The sequence below is a fragment of the Neolamprologus multifasciatus genome, chromosome 15 (genome assembly GCF_963576455.1).
Source record: "Neolamprologus multifasciatus chromosome 15, fNeoMul1.2, whole genome shotgun sequence".
Taxonomy (NCBI): domain Eukaryota; kingdom Metazoa; phylum Chordata; class Actinopteri; order Cichliformes; family Cichlidae; genus Neolamprologus; species Neolamprologus multifasciatus.
Genome location: NC_140453.1, coordinates 2,827,037 through 2,840,007, shown reverse-complemented (window position 1 = coordinate 2,840,007; position 12,971 = coordinate 2,827,037). Strand labels below are relative to the sequence as shown.

The 12,971-nt window shown below is 42.8% G+C and overlaps 1 protein-coding gene across 1 annotated transcript in view; it reads left to right on the top strand.

Moving 5' to 3' along the window:
* Positions 1–9,342: 9,342 nt before the first annotated feature.
* The window catches only part of nrxn3b (neurexin 3b), a 358,949-nt gene continuing 355,320 nt past the window's right edge, over positions 9,343–12,971 (top strand). Inside the window, 1 exon segment of the mRNA XM_085132129.1 lies at positions 9,343–9,648. The gene's annotated coding sequence lies outside the window, so the exon portion shown is untranslated.

The following is a 12,971-nucleotide window of genomic DNA, read 5'->3' as shown; positions in this document are numbered from 1 at the left end:
AATGTGTCATCTTTTTCAAAATTCTCGGAGCTTTCATCACTTTGTTTGTCCCTCCGTGCCTGCTTTTGTTTCACCCATTCTGCCTCTGAAGTCGTTTTCGAGGGGCAGAGGGCTTCATTGTATCTTTTTGTGTCGGTCTTTTTCTCTCCTTTTCTCTTTTTGTCATTCTTCCTTATTCAGAGTCTAGAGCCCGGCCTTTGTCTCTGTTCCCACATGAAAATTTTCAGTCTGACTACAACAAAGCAGGGGAGCAAATCTTGATGGATCACATAAGCTACCACATTTTCACGGCCTAAAGCACTATCCAAGTACCTGAATACATTACTTTAAAAAAGTTTGGGGTCACTAAATGTCCTTATTTATTTATATGTTTGGCGTGTTTGTTTTCATCTAATTCGACAGCGTTTTTACACTGGATGCCTTTCCTGACATAACCCCCCACAGGGGTTTGTGTCTCCTCCTGGGATCGGATTGGGGTTCTTTTCCTTGTTAGGTGGATGTGTAAACCACTACCAGTGTTGGGGAGTAACGGAATACATGTACCGCCGTTACCTATTTAAAATACAAAATATGAGTAACTGTATTCCGTTACAGTTACCGTTTAAAAAGGTGGTATTTAGAATACAGTTACTTTGTTGAAATAAATGGATTACACGGCGGTACTTCCCTGTTTCATATTGTGGCGGGTCAGGACTGTTTGGGTTTTGTTTGACAGCTACGTTCTGTTGTTCCAGGCGGCAGCGTTACGGTTGCCATGGTTACAGGGTGACGCTCTCTCTCTGCGTGTTTCCTGGGTGAGAGAGCGCCTGTTGTTGTTGTTGTGCTAAGCTAACAGGCAGAATGCTACAGGTATAGCTCTAAAGAATGTAGCATCATGGGCAGTGTAGTCCGTGCTGCAGGGAGAATGGACTGCCATACACGTTATGTGTCTGTGAGCGAGGGAGGGAGAAAAAGGAAAAGTACGAGCTGTCATCGAGCAGAAACGGGAGCTGGAAGCATGTAAATATAATAATAACCACTGCAGCCAAGAAGAGAGCCTGACGAGCCCAGCTGTAAGTAAGCTATTAAGACTCGACTGTACACCGTGTTCGTGTTTTCCTCCAAAAACAATAAGTTCTGTTGGAGCAGCCTTTCAACGCCTCTCTCTGTCTCTGCTAGCAAAGTTGACCCAGACAACAAAGTAAAGCTAGTTTTCAGCTACGAGCCGACACAGAACCCACCGTATTAGCCAGAGGTCCCTTTACTACGGTTCGGAGCCGCGGACCTTCAGTAACAGTAATAAATCACAGCAATAGTACATTCATGTAGTTGTAAACAGCATGATAATATATTAAGTAATCCAAAGTATTCAGAATACGTTACTCTCATTGAGTAACGTAACGGAATACGTTACAGAATACATTTTGGGGCATGTATTCTGTAATCTGTAATGGAATACATTTTAAAAGTAACCTTCCCAACACTGACCACTACGATATGGAGTGATGATGCCTGGAATCAATCAAAAATGAATTATTTCTAATGGAGTATGTTGGAGTACACAGGGCTATCTCCAGTGGAACACTGTGTACCTAATGCAGGTTTATCATGTTGAAGGTCTTCCTGATTCGTCTGTTGACGAGAGAAGCAACAAAATCAAATAGCTGCGTGTCTGAAACATCAGTCTCAAAGCAGCCCTAAAGTAACTTTCACATAAAAACATCCATTCATCCACGCGTGCTGCTAATCCAGCAGTCTAACTGGCAACACCCAGACTTCCCTCTCCCCAGCTACCTCTTTGAGCTTTGAGCTAAGCACTGCCTCACCTCAACTGGCTTCCTTCAAATTGGAAGAGGAGTGGCTCTGCTATGAAGACCCAGCTCATCACTGTATCTCTAGGCGAGAGCCCAAACACCCTCTGGAGGAAGCTCATTTCTACCACTTGCATATTCTCTCATTTTTATGGTCACTACCCACAGCTGGTAGTCATCGTAGTTGCATTTGGAAAGCACAATTGATGGCTGCTAAAAGTAAGCCTCTGTGGGCCGTAACATATATCCCATTAAAAGTCATTAATTATTTATGATACTTAATTTCATTAATCATAAATTGTCACTTACATCATTTCCGGTTTCATGATTTATTAGATAGACTTTTCTTCTTTTTTGTTGTTGTTTTCCCAAAATAAGAACTTTGTCTTTGACTTTGTCCAGATTTTTGAGCAGTGCTGCGAATATATCATGTGAAATAGAGTAATTTAGTAGGTTTGGTTCATTTTATTGGCTATGTCAAGAAAGCAAGTAAACAAACAGGTGCATGTTTTTTAAAAAAATGGTTACAGCTTAGGAAAGACACGTTTTCTGTCCCACCCTTTATGATAGCTGATAAACTGTCAGCCTTCAAGATAACATAAAACCTGAGCTACAAACTCACGTGTGGTATCGAATGCAAAACCCTTTCACCTTCCCATGAAGACACAAGCGAGGAACATGAGCAGTATCTGTTTCTATGCATGTGTTTAAGACTGCAGATCTACAGTGCATCTGGCTCACATGAATAATTTGTGCGAGCAACTGTATGCCGACGTGTCTGCGGGTAAGCGTTTGTCTGCATGTGTGATCTCCCTTCACGCAACCATCTGGCCAGAGTCTGAAACGCTTAGGCAACACACGGCCGGTCGTGCCAGGTGTCAGGGTGTCCTGGTGCCCAGGTGGCAGGGGTGTCTCGCCAAGCCCTTCGCCTGTCTGGATCTGTGATGTCAGCAGCAACAATTAAAGCAATATTTCACTTTTGATGTCAAGCTTTTTATTTTATGTTAGACTCACCTTGACAGAACTTAATGAGTAGTTTACCTTTCGCCAGCGAGCTCTGCACGCTCTTGACTTTCATTTCAAATCGGCGCCCAAACATGCGACTGAATAAATGAATAAAGTTTCCGTTTCTGTAACATTAACGGTTCGAGTTGCACGGCGCAGAATCATTGCAGGATGTAGCTCTGCACTGTAGCATTTCAGCCGTCATGATACCCAATACATTTTTCATTTTATCAGTGTTCCTGAAATCTGTGGTGGAGGTGATGAAATATCACCTCCAGTTTGAAAACATGTACTTCCTGTTTGTGTGCGGGCAAAACTGAATCCTTAAGTTGGAAAGTTTAGTCGTGCTAATAAAGGAAAAACAACCTACATATTTATTCCACAGATGCTATGAGTTCTAACCTTTGTGATTTGTAAAAAGTTACATTATTTCGATTTGCTTTACTGCAGTAACTTTTCAAACTCTTCCACTGTCTTATACACACAGCTATTTACTCGGTAAAACAGGGCACAGAAAGCTCCGCTGGGCTTCCACCTGAGGTTAATGGGGTTGCACTTGCTTTCACACAATTCACAGCTCACAGTTTTCACAGGAATCATCCGAGCAGCAGAAAGACTACTTGAAATACTGTAATAAGCCTCAACGAAGGACTTTTGAACAAAAAACATTTGCTCAAAAAGCTCGAGTTGTGCTTTGTGTTCTTCAAATGGCACATCTCAAAACTCTTCTGATCTGAGAGCCGCAATTTCTCAAGGTGGGGGGGAAGTGATTGATGCAGCATTACGGCACCAACACCTCTCCGGTGATTGTCTATTCAAGCTCCGAGGAATGTGGTTAAAAAAAACATGCAGGTACCCTGCAGTGCGGTGAGTGTGCTCTTGGTCTTTGTCTCTCCCTCGCCCTCCCTTCAGATGTATGTAGGTGTTAGGACTACAGTCCATGTGTCAACATAACAGAGTCTGACAGGTGCTTCTCCTCATTATTCAAATAGATTCTCAACAGTGGGAGAGGGAGTGATAGATGACGTGCCCTCTTGTGTCGTGTTCTATAAGTTCCTGCATATACAGTATACTGATGGGTTTGTATATGTGTAGAGTCGGATGTGTATGCATTTCCACCCCCCACCCAGCCTGCGCATTGATGGTTACATTAGACTGACATTTACAATGAAATATCACCCTCTTATCATCTGTATATCATCACATTTTTCCCCATAAGCAGGACTTATCGATCTAAATATCACATCCATCCTGCTTAGCACCAAAGCTGTGGACTTTGCACGCAACAGTTCCCAAACAACAGGAGATAAATGAGTGTCCATTAAGGAGGTTAGCTAGGACTGTTTGAGGACCCAACCTGGCCGAATTAGATTCTAATAGATGTCCTTGATAGCGTAATCACTTTGACCCGCTAACAGCCTCTTTGCTGACCGGATGGTCAGCGTGCAGATGTTTAGGCAGCGGGGATTTGAGGTAAAATAAGTACAATTAGGATCAATCAGCAGCATCGCTGTGTGCGTGTCATTTTTGTATGTGTGTGCGGGAGAGAAACATGTGACCTTCAGCGTGGAGGTGGCAGCATTATTAGGACCCTCGTGGATTATTGATAGCACTGTGGCAGGTGGCTCCCGCTGGCAGGAGGCTTGTTGTGGCTTGTTTTGTTTTAGAGCATTAGTGGAAACGGCACAGACATCCACACCACTTAATCAGATGCATCGTCTTAGCTTAGCTTAGCTTCTGTCGTAGCATAAAGATAGAAATAGGTGAAACGGCTAATTTGGCTCTAACATGCCTGAAAGCACATTTTGTGAGGTATTTGCACATTTGCCATGAAATATTATGACACATTAAATACAAAACATTTAATATTTATATATATATTTATATAATTGCAAGCTTAAAAGGTGCTCTGTTACCTTTATCTACTGCTTCCGCACAAACGACCTTATGGCTGTCAGCCTGGTTTGATTTGTTGGCTGTTTGTCTCGGTATCATTCGCTCAGCAGAAATTTAAAAAACCTTGGTTTATTATTTTGCATGCTGTTGCATCGCTTCACATCTTATCTAACTTCTTTGTGAGCGTGGGTTCAAAGACTGCTTTAAAAAAAAAACTATGGCTGCAAAGAATAATTGCCCCCCATAGGTTGTAAGTTGTTGTCAGTGATCTTTCCTGTCTTCTTTGATATGATAGAAGATGATATGATTTGATACTCTTCAAGCTTTTGTAATGACCAGGTTTGCCCTACAAAGATATCCACGTGTCACTTCTCTGCCACATTTAATGATCTGAAACTACTGAGCAGCAGTTATTAGATGAATATGAGGCAATAGGAACAATAAATAAAGATAATGGATATTTTCAGCGTGCACGGTGCACACACACGCACACGAACAGCGGTGGCACAGTGTCATCTTTGTGTGGCTTAAGTATAAGCCTCGTGCAAACTGAAGGCTAATAAGTCCATAGCTCATCTGCTGTATCGGTGGTAAGTGGAGGCTTAGCACTTCGGACTGCAGTTAGTATCATGCAGGGAAAAGTCAGCTAAGGATCAAACTCCGCTCCGAGTCTCCCACTTATAGGGGCAGCTAGCCGAGCCAGGAGGCCACTGATCTAGCAAGAAAGCTGGACAGTAAAAGCGCTGGAAGCAAAGATACATTTTCTTCAGACATGAGTGTGCTTGTGTGTGTGTGTGTGTGTGTCAGGAGAAACAACCGTTCTCTGAAAAGCGCACAGAATAAACCAGGGTAAAAATTAAAATAGAGATGTGGGATTCGTCAGGGACAGAAAGAAATCTGAGAAGATGCTTTTCTTTTCTCTGTGTGATGACTAAGCATGCTTCCAAAACATCTCCATGCAGAAGGGGAATTCTTCATCCATGATTAATACGTTTTTTGCATCATGGCATATATAATACATTGTGAATATTACAACAGTTGTTGTGGCAGCTGGAAATTCATTTCAAGATTTCAGAACAAGTGGCTGGGGTGTTATTAAAGTATGCCAGAAGCTTTTGCGCTGAATTCGGTTTGAAGACAGTATTCAATGGTTAGAATTCATTTATTATGCTTTTTTGGTACAGGGGACAGCAAGATAGAGAACCCCGCCTGGGAAACCCGTGACACTCGAGGCACTTCCATCTTTGATTCTAGGAAATGTATTTGTAGAATGAACACTTCTGTTTGCATTGTTTGTTTGCATGTTCCATAATCCATCTTCCTTTAATTCCCGAGGGATGTAGCTCTGTCCGCTGCCTGTTTGCTCTTTGATTCAGCTCTACTGTAGCCAAGAGAGAATCGCTAATCTCTCATCACCCCAAAGACCTAATTAATGTGTCAATACATTCTCTTTAATATGAAACCCCTGGACGAGCCCCTGCAGGTGACAGTTTGGCAAAATATAACAGAATAATATGTGACGCAAATCAAAAAAGACCACAGGAAAAAGCAACGTTTCATAGGTGAGTTTAACAAGGGGAAAATGTGTAGAGCTGTCTGCTGGATGGGCTTTATTAAAATCGCTTTAATCATATTTTATAATATCCATCTTGGTGGTAATGGTTAGCTGAAGCTCTATGGGGTCTTTATTTTATCGAGCAAATAGGTGAGATGCACTCATCCCGGAACCATTCGATTCAATCATTCCTTCCTTCTTTTCTCACTTTATCCAGGTCAGGGTCTCGGTGGCAACTGGGCAGCAAGAGTGGCCCAGATGTTGTTTTAGCCTTGCAGCCCTATTCAAAGTAACAAATGGCCTCAATTTTACAGCAGCAGCAGGAGATTGTTTCATTTACTATTAGACTTCAGTGCCTCATTTAACGCTGTTCGTCCTGCAGTCGTAATTCACCTTCTCTACCAGTGGGTTCATGTCTGTGGCTTTCTGCTGCTTTGACTAGCACCTCGCCTTTGTTACAGAACGTCTCTTTGCTACAACTAGTGCTGTGTGTTCAGACATCAGAGTCCCTTATGTTAATGCCATCGTGCAAAATACAGCACTCTTTTAGGTCACTCACACCATAAGATTTGATCTAAATATGCATATAAATGTGCCAAAGGTATTGTCAGCTTACTCAATATCAGGGAATGGTTTTAATAATATGGCTGATCACTATAGATGTCTTTAGCTAAAATGCTGAAAACATATTGGGGCATATAGGTCCTTTATGAGCTACTTTGCATAGAGCAAGTTTCATATATCTCCGATCGTGTCACAGTTCTCTCATACACAATTGTAAATACATGTTTTTTTCTTTACCACCTCTACAAATCCATAAATCTCACTTGTGTCTCCAAGTTCTTTTATTCTTCACAGAATAAGAGAAGGTCACCGATGCTTTTCTGCTCATCTCCCTCCAGTCCTGCCATGTGTCAAAAGCCACTTTCATGCCTTGAGCTATTCCTCAGTGCAACAGCTAAGATTTGAGCAGGTGCCAAAGACAGACAGACCACATATCTCTGGATTTAGCTTCCTTCCACTGGCTGCAAGTTCTTATCATGTTTAAATTTGGTCTGATGCCCAGATATGTATAAAATGACCTGATGGTTCAGTGTAAGGGATTAGGTGAAGACTCTCAGGTAGGTCCTGAGTCTAGACCTGCACTTGAGATCCCTGAGCCCTTCAGCAACACGCGCCCTGAGGAATTTTCAGTATGTACGTTTTACTTTGATGCAACTGTTTAATATCCCCTTTGGGGGTTTTTCACCCAATCCAGTGTCTTGCTGTATTTAATGTTTCTTATTTACTATTGTTATTATTATTTGGTCCTTGTCATAGAATTCAAGTGATTCATTTATCCTGTGATAAATATAACATTTCTATTCCCTTACAGGATGGCAACACCCTCGTTGCCATATCTGCCCTGTCAAACAAGCATGGGAGATTTTTCAGCAAATGTGCTAGAAATATGGAATGGTGCTGAGTCAGTGCTTGGTCAGGAGGTAGAGCAGGTCATCTACTAATCTGAAAGAGGATGGTTCAATCCCTGGCTTCTTCAGTCTGCTTGCTAAAATGTTCTTAGACAAGAGACTAAATTCCAAATTCACTGGATTGTAAATGTTAGATAAAAAGCATAGAAATAAGTGTTGTATGAATGCGTGCATCAGTGGGTGAGTGACACTTGTAGTATAGAGAGCTTTGAGTGCTCAAGCAAGGTAGTAAGGCACTATATAAGAATCAATCCATGTACCACATCATGATAAAAAACTCCCAAAACTCCAGTGTTCATAACTCCATTTGAGTTGCAGAGATTTGGAGAAGCAGCACCAAGCACGGTGGCCAAACAGCTACAGCAGCAGCTACTGTAAACCTGTGGAAGAAATGCTACAGAATATGATGGCTGGTGGTGTACAGGTTGAGTCAGGTTGCACTACTCTTGCAAAACATTCATTATCAAATGAAGAATGCACAAAGTGAAACATTGTGGATCATTACCTGTATTGGCAACACCTGGGTCCCATGCAGGGCCTCATGGGAGAGCCCCTTATCACATTTTCCAAAAACAGAGCCAAAATATGTCAAACCAATAAAGCTACACAGAGCCTCTTTCAGCTGCTCCCTTGTTTAACAAGGGGTCACCAGAGCCGGCAGATACGCATGTTTTATTTAGCAGATTTTTCCACAGGTTGCCCTTCCTGAAGCAACCCCAAAGGGATGCGTGTCTCCTGGAACCAACCAGGGATCTTTGGCTTGTTAGGTGAAAGTGTAAACCACTCCACCGTGGAGCCACAAACCAGTACAGCTGTTTGAGCATGTTAAATCCACACTACTACTAGCTGCATAATATCTTGCTATTATGACTACTTAGTAGCAGGTGTAATTAGTAGTGTCAATAGTGTGTAGAAAAGACACTAGATTACAATAAAAGGAGCCAGTGACAGGCCGAACTGTCATCTCTCTAGTTTTCCTCTCTTGTCTGAAAGGCTTTCTCTCTTTTCGCTCTCATTTACGCCTGACAAGCCTTCAGGACCTTGGACAGCACCCTGGCATCAGAGCTGCTGAGGCAACACGCAAAAAAACGAAAGATTTCCCCTCTGCCCAGGGTGCGGCTCGTTGGGATTTTGCACGTCGCCCGTAGCTGTCTCAAGACCAGGGGGTGCTGTCCAAGGTGCTGAATTTAAGCTCTAAACCCCTATGGTGAAAATTAAAAACAAAACGTCACATTTTTCACTCGGTGCTCTCTTTTCGCCTGGGTTTGAAAAACTGCACTGAAAGAAACCAAACCTTCTGCCCGGAACAGCCCCCAGGAACATTTAGAATTGTGTGTATTAAAAACACACACACATATATATATATATATATATATATATATATATATATATATATATATATATACACCTAATGTATGTATTGGGTGGGCATGCCATGCACTACGTTTGCAGTACGTAATTTGCTTCTCGTAATGTATCCTAAGCGCGCAAGCAGCCTGTATTACATAAAAGCCTAGCTTAAAAATAAGGAATAAATAATTTTCCCTATTGGTAATTTGTCCCGAGGGGCTGTTGTCTCTGCAAATGGAGTAACCCCCCCCACCCACTGTGCTGATTACTCTGAAGAAGGCGGGTCAGATCGTCAGTGTGGGAGAAATCCAGGGGCCCATCAACAGTAGCGCTGAGTGAAGCAGAGCTGAGAGATGCGCGTTCACTGAGCCGGAGGAAGCAGCACGACTGCCTTTTCCTCCACCGCGCCTCACTTATAATAACCGCCTCATCACCACCATCAGCATCCCACCGCCCCCGGCACACTCTCATCAAGAAAGGCTCGGGTTTGTGGATGGGATTTTGGTCTGGATTACTATAATTTGCGATATTTACGCACGGGGCTTTTGTCCGTCCGGAGTCTCTGCGTGGAAAAAAAAAGGTAGGAGCAGATTAAAACTGGTTTAGTCCTGTTTTATTTTTATTTTATTTATTTTATTCTCTCCCTCTCCACTACCATCTTAATACGTTATTTGTTTCTGTGAGGATGCTTAAGTTGCGGGATTCTGAAGTTTTTCTGAAAATATTCTGCGAATTTCATGTGACTTTGAGCTGAGATGAGGAATTAGGCGCAGTGGCTTGGATCGTTAGAATTTTGAAAAGCCCTCACCCGCAGTTTAACACTAAAACAGTGGGTAGGTGTGTGACGTGAGGGAGATAACGTGGACTTATTAGAGTTGATTTGTTGTTGTTGTTCCTTTTTAAAACAAACAAATTCGTAGGGAATGAGCGAAGCGCGTAGAGATGGAAAGTTTTAGCTCACCCAATCGCGTCTCTCGGTCGGAGAGAACAGCGAAGGAGGAAACTACCCCGAACTATTCCCGTTTTCTCGACAACTTCACCCACGAGTCCTGTTCAAATTTCGCTTCGTAATTTCCAAAAGCAAAGGTTCGTGAGCCCTCGAGCCACAGTCAGACTGCCACCGTGCGAGAAGCAGAGGGAAAGCTTGAGCGCTGCTGGGGGGGGGGGGGGGGGGGCATGTAGCCCGCTGTTTTATTCATCCGTGCGGGCTTGCGGGTTGGGTTTCTGGCAGGTTTTAAATGTTTTCCTATCATCTGAAGGTTTAAAATATTCCATTAAGGGATGAAATTACTCATGTGATCGATAGCATCATTTCTGTTGCACTTACATTGTGAAAGCTCGGCCGTGCGGAATTGAAATGTCCACCGGGGCTTTCAGCAGAGACTACAGCATCCCTCTAATTTAATATTTCTGCGAGAACTTGTGTTTCTGAGCTGACTGCAGAGTTAACGCTGATCCCGTCTCTGTACCTTATTTGCTCTAAATTATGGCTGGTGTTTGGTTTACTGAAGCCCACGTTGGATTTCGTGATGCATTTAGGGGCCATTTGCTCATCTAAACTCTAAATACTGGGCTATTTTTTTTCTTAACTGCAACATCTGGAGCCCTGCACAGATGTTCAGCGGGAGCGGAAAGAATCATAATGTGTCCGTTCCTGCTGGTGCCAGATTGAAGTTTATGCTCTCAAGTTTTGCACTGAAGCTTTAAATGACTTCACTTTATTCCCGGTTCACCCTAAAATTCACCTTCTGCTCCGTGCGCCCCACTTCCTCTTACCAGCAGTGGACTTGGCAGGTCCGGACACGCTTCTAATGCAGCATACCCTCGTCTGCTGTGACTGCTGCAGCTTGTGATGGACAGGGAGCACAGCGGGGGGCTGAGGGGGTCTCCAGTGCGTGATAGGGGCTCGGCTACATTACAAAACATGTCTATAAATCTGCTGCACCGAAGCCGGACCTGTCAATGCATCATTTATGGGCAGTCAGTGAAGGTATCCCATACAGGTCATCTCATATCCTGCACTATTTAATAATTCAATGTGTATATCCCGGAAAATATGTGCTTATTGTAGCAGAGCAAGGTAGCTATTTAGAAATTATGCGACTTCCTATTTGTTTAACAGGAAAAAAAACAGGTTTGGGTTTATGCTAGTTAAACAGTGTACTTAATTAAGAAGCCCAAAACAGCTTGTTAATTTTTCCCTTTTTGCCCTGTGGAGTGAGGACTGCTGGGTGCTCTCAGGCATGCTGTTAGCTGAAGGGCATCTTTCATAACAAGCCTGCGAGGGAAAGTGTCAGTAACATATTCTGGGTAAAACTCAGCTTGGCACTATGTTAGCTTCATTTAGCTTAGCTTTGAGGTGGAAAGATTTGGATTTTAAGCAGGGCTTATAGTCAGTCGAATGTTGAGTAGTTAATGTCATGGTGGGCAAATGTTGTTTTTAAAGTCAGAATCAATTAAAGGTGAAAAAAAACCCCAGCTGTGTTTAACACAATGATATCTCCATAACTGCTTGAAAGAGAATATGTTAGCATTGTTAGCATTCAGTGTTAAAACCATGGTTTGCAGGCTATAGGGACACCTGATATCTCAGTTAAGCAACACACACACACACACACACAATAACTCATGTTAATTGAATCGAGTCCACGGCCATTTTTTTTTTATACCAGGCAGGCATCTCAGATTTCACGGGCATACTGAGCCTTGCTTAGTCAAGGGACACAGCACATAACACTCTTTTATAGTTGGTGGCTTGGGTTGATGCAGTAGCGTTCAGGGTGATTTCACCACACAGAACCTTTTAACCTCTCTGCTGTCTCACAAAGGCACTTTTAAGACAAAGACAGTCGTCCAGCCAGGCAACCCAGCGTTGTCAGAGAGACACAGTCAGGTACACTCCTGCACAGGGACACACATGCATGTGTACACGGTGCATTAGCATAGGTATCAGTTTCTACAATTCAATAGCTTGCCTGCTGCAGCAAGATTAACTATTCAGGGCAGGTGGTTAAAGGGCCTATTGTGTTGCATGGGTCTGTGCTACTGTCATGATTGGACAATGCGTTTGTCTGGTGGGCAGCCCAATGCCAAAACAATTGCAAGGGCAAAGGGCTGGAAGAGTACACACACGTATAAGGTTTCACCATGTGAATCATTCCTGGCTCTGCAGAGCAAAATCAAACAGAACTAGATGAGTACAGGTGTAGCGTACAAAGGCCAGTGAGCTAGTTAATATTCAGTACCGCTCTCATCTGGGGTTGGGTGATGTGAACAAGTTAAAAACGTATTCACTGAAGGAAATTTAGAAAAAGAGTGCTAGTGGTGGGATTTGGAAAAGAAGTAGCACCATCGTAACGTCTTTCTGAATAGCTGTTTATGATTGCAATTCCCCAAAGATACGCAAATGAGAAAAGGAGAGTGGCGGCAGATAATTAGTCATATTTATCAGGATCCCAGCAGGCCCTTACAGACAGCAGGCTAGCGTCTGAGGCTAAACGCATGCTCTGGCTCACCTCCATGGATTTCCTCTCATCGTGGAATCAGCAAGGCAACCCAGCCCAGTAGATGGACTTTATTTATTTGTGTGTTTTTCACAAAGCCGCTTTGTTGTCCTTCGACTATTTGGGAATTCATCTCTCAAACGAAGGCTTTACAACTATGAATGATTATTTGAGTGGACCTTCAAATAAAATGAGTAATTGGCAGAAATAGAAAAGTGCATAAAATGGTTGTAAACCTTTAATGGGTGTTCAGTAGATATTTAGTGCTATTTAATGGCCACCTAGAGAGTCAAATCCGCATTGAATGGTGCTCTCAGTATCCCTTCTAATTCATCTAAACTCATTGGCACAATTTGCCTAATTGCTGTTTTCCCTATTCCACCTCCTCTGAGTGCTGTTT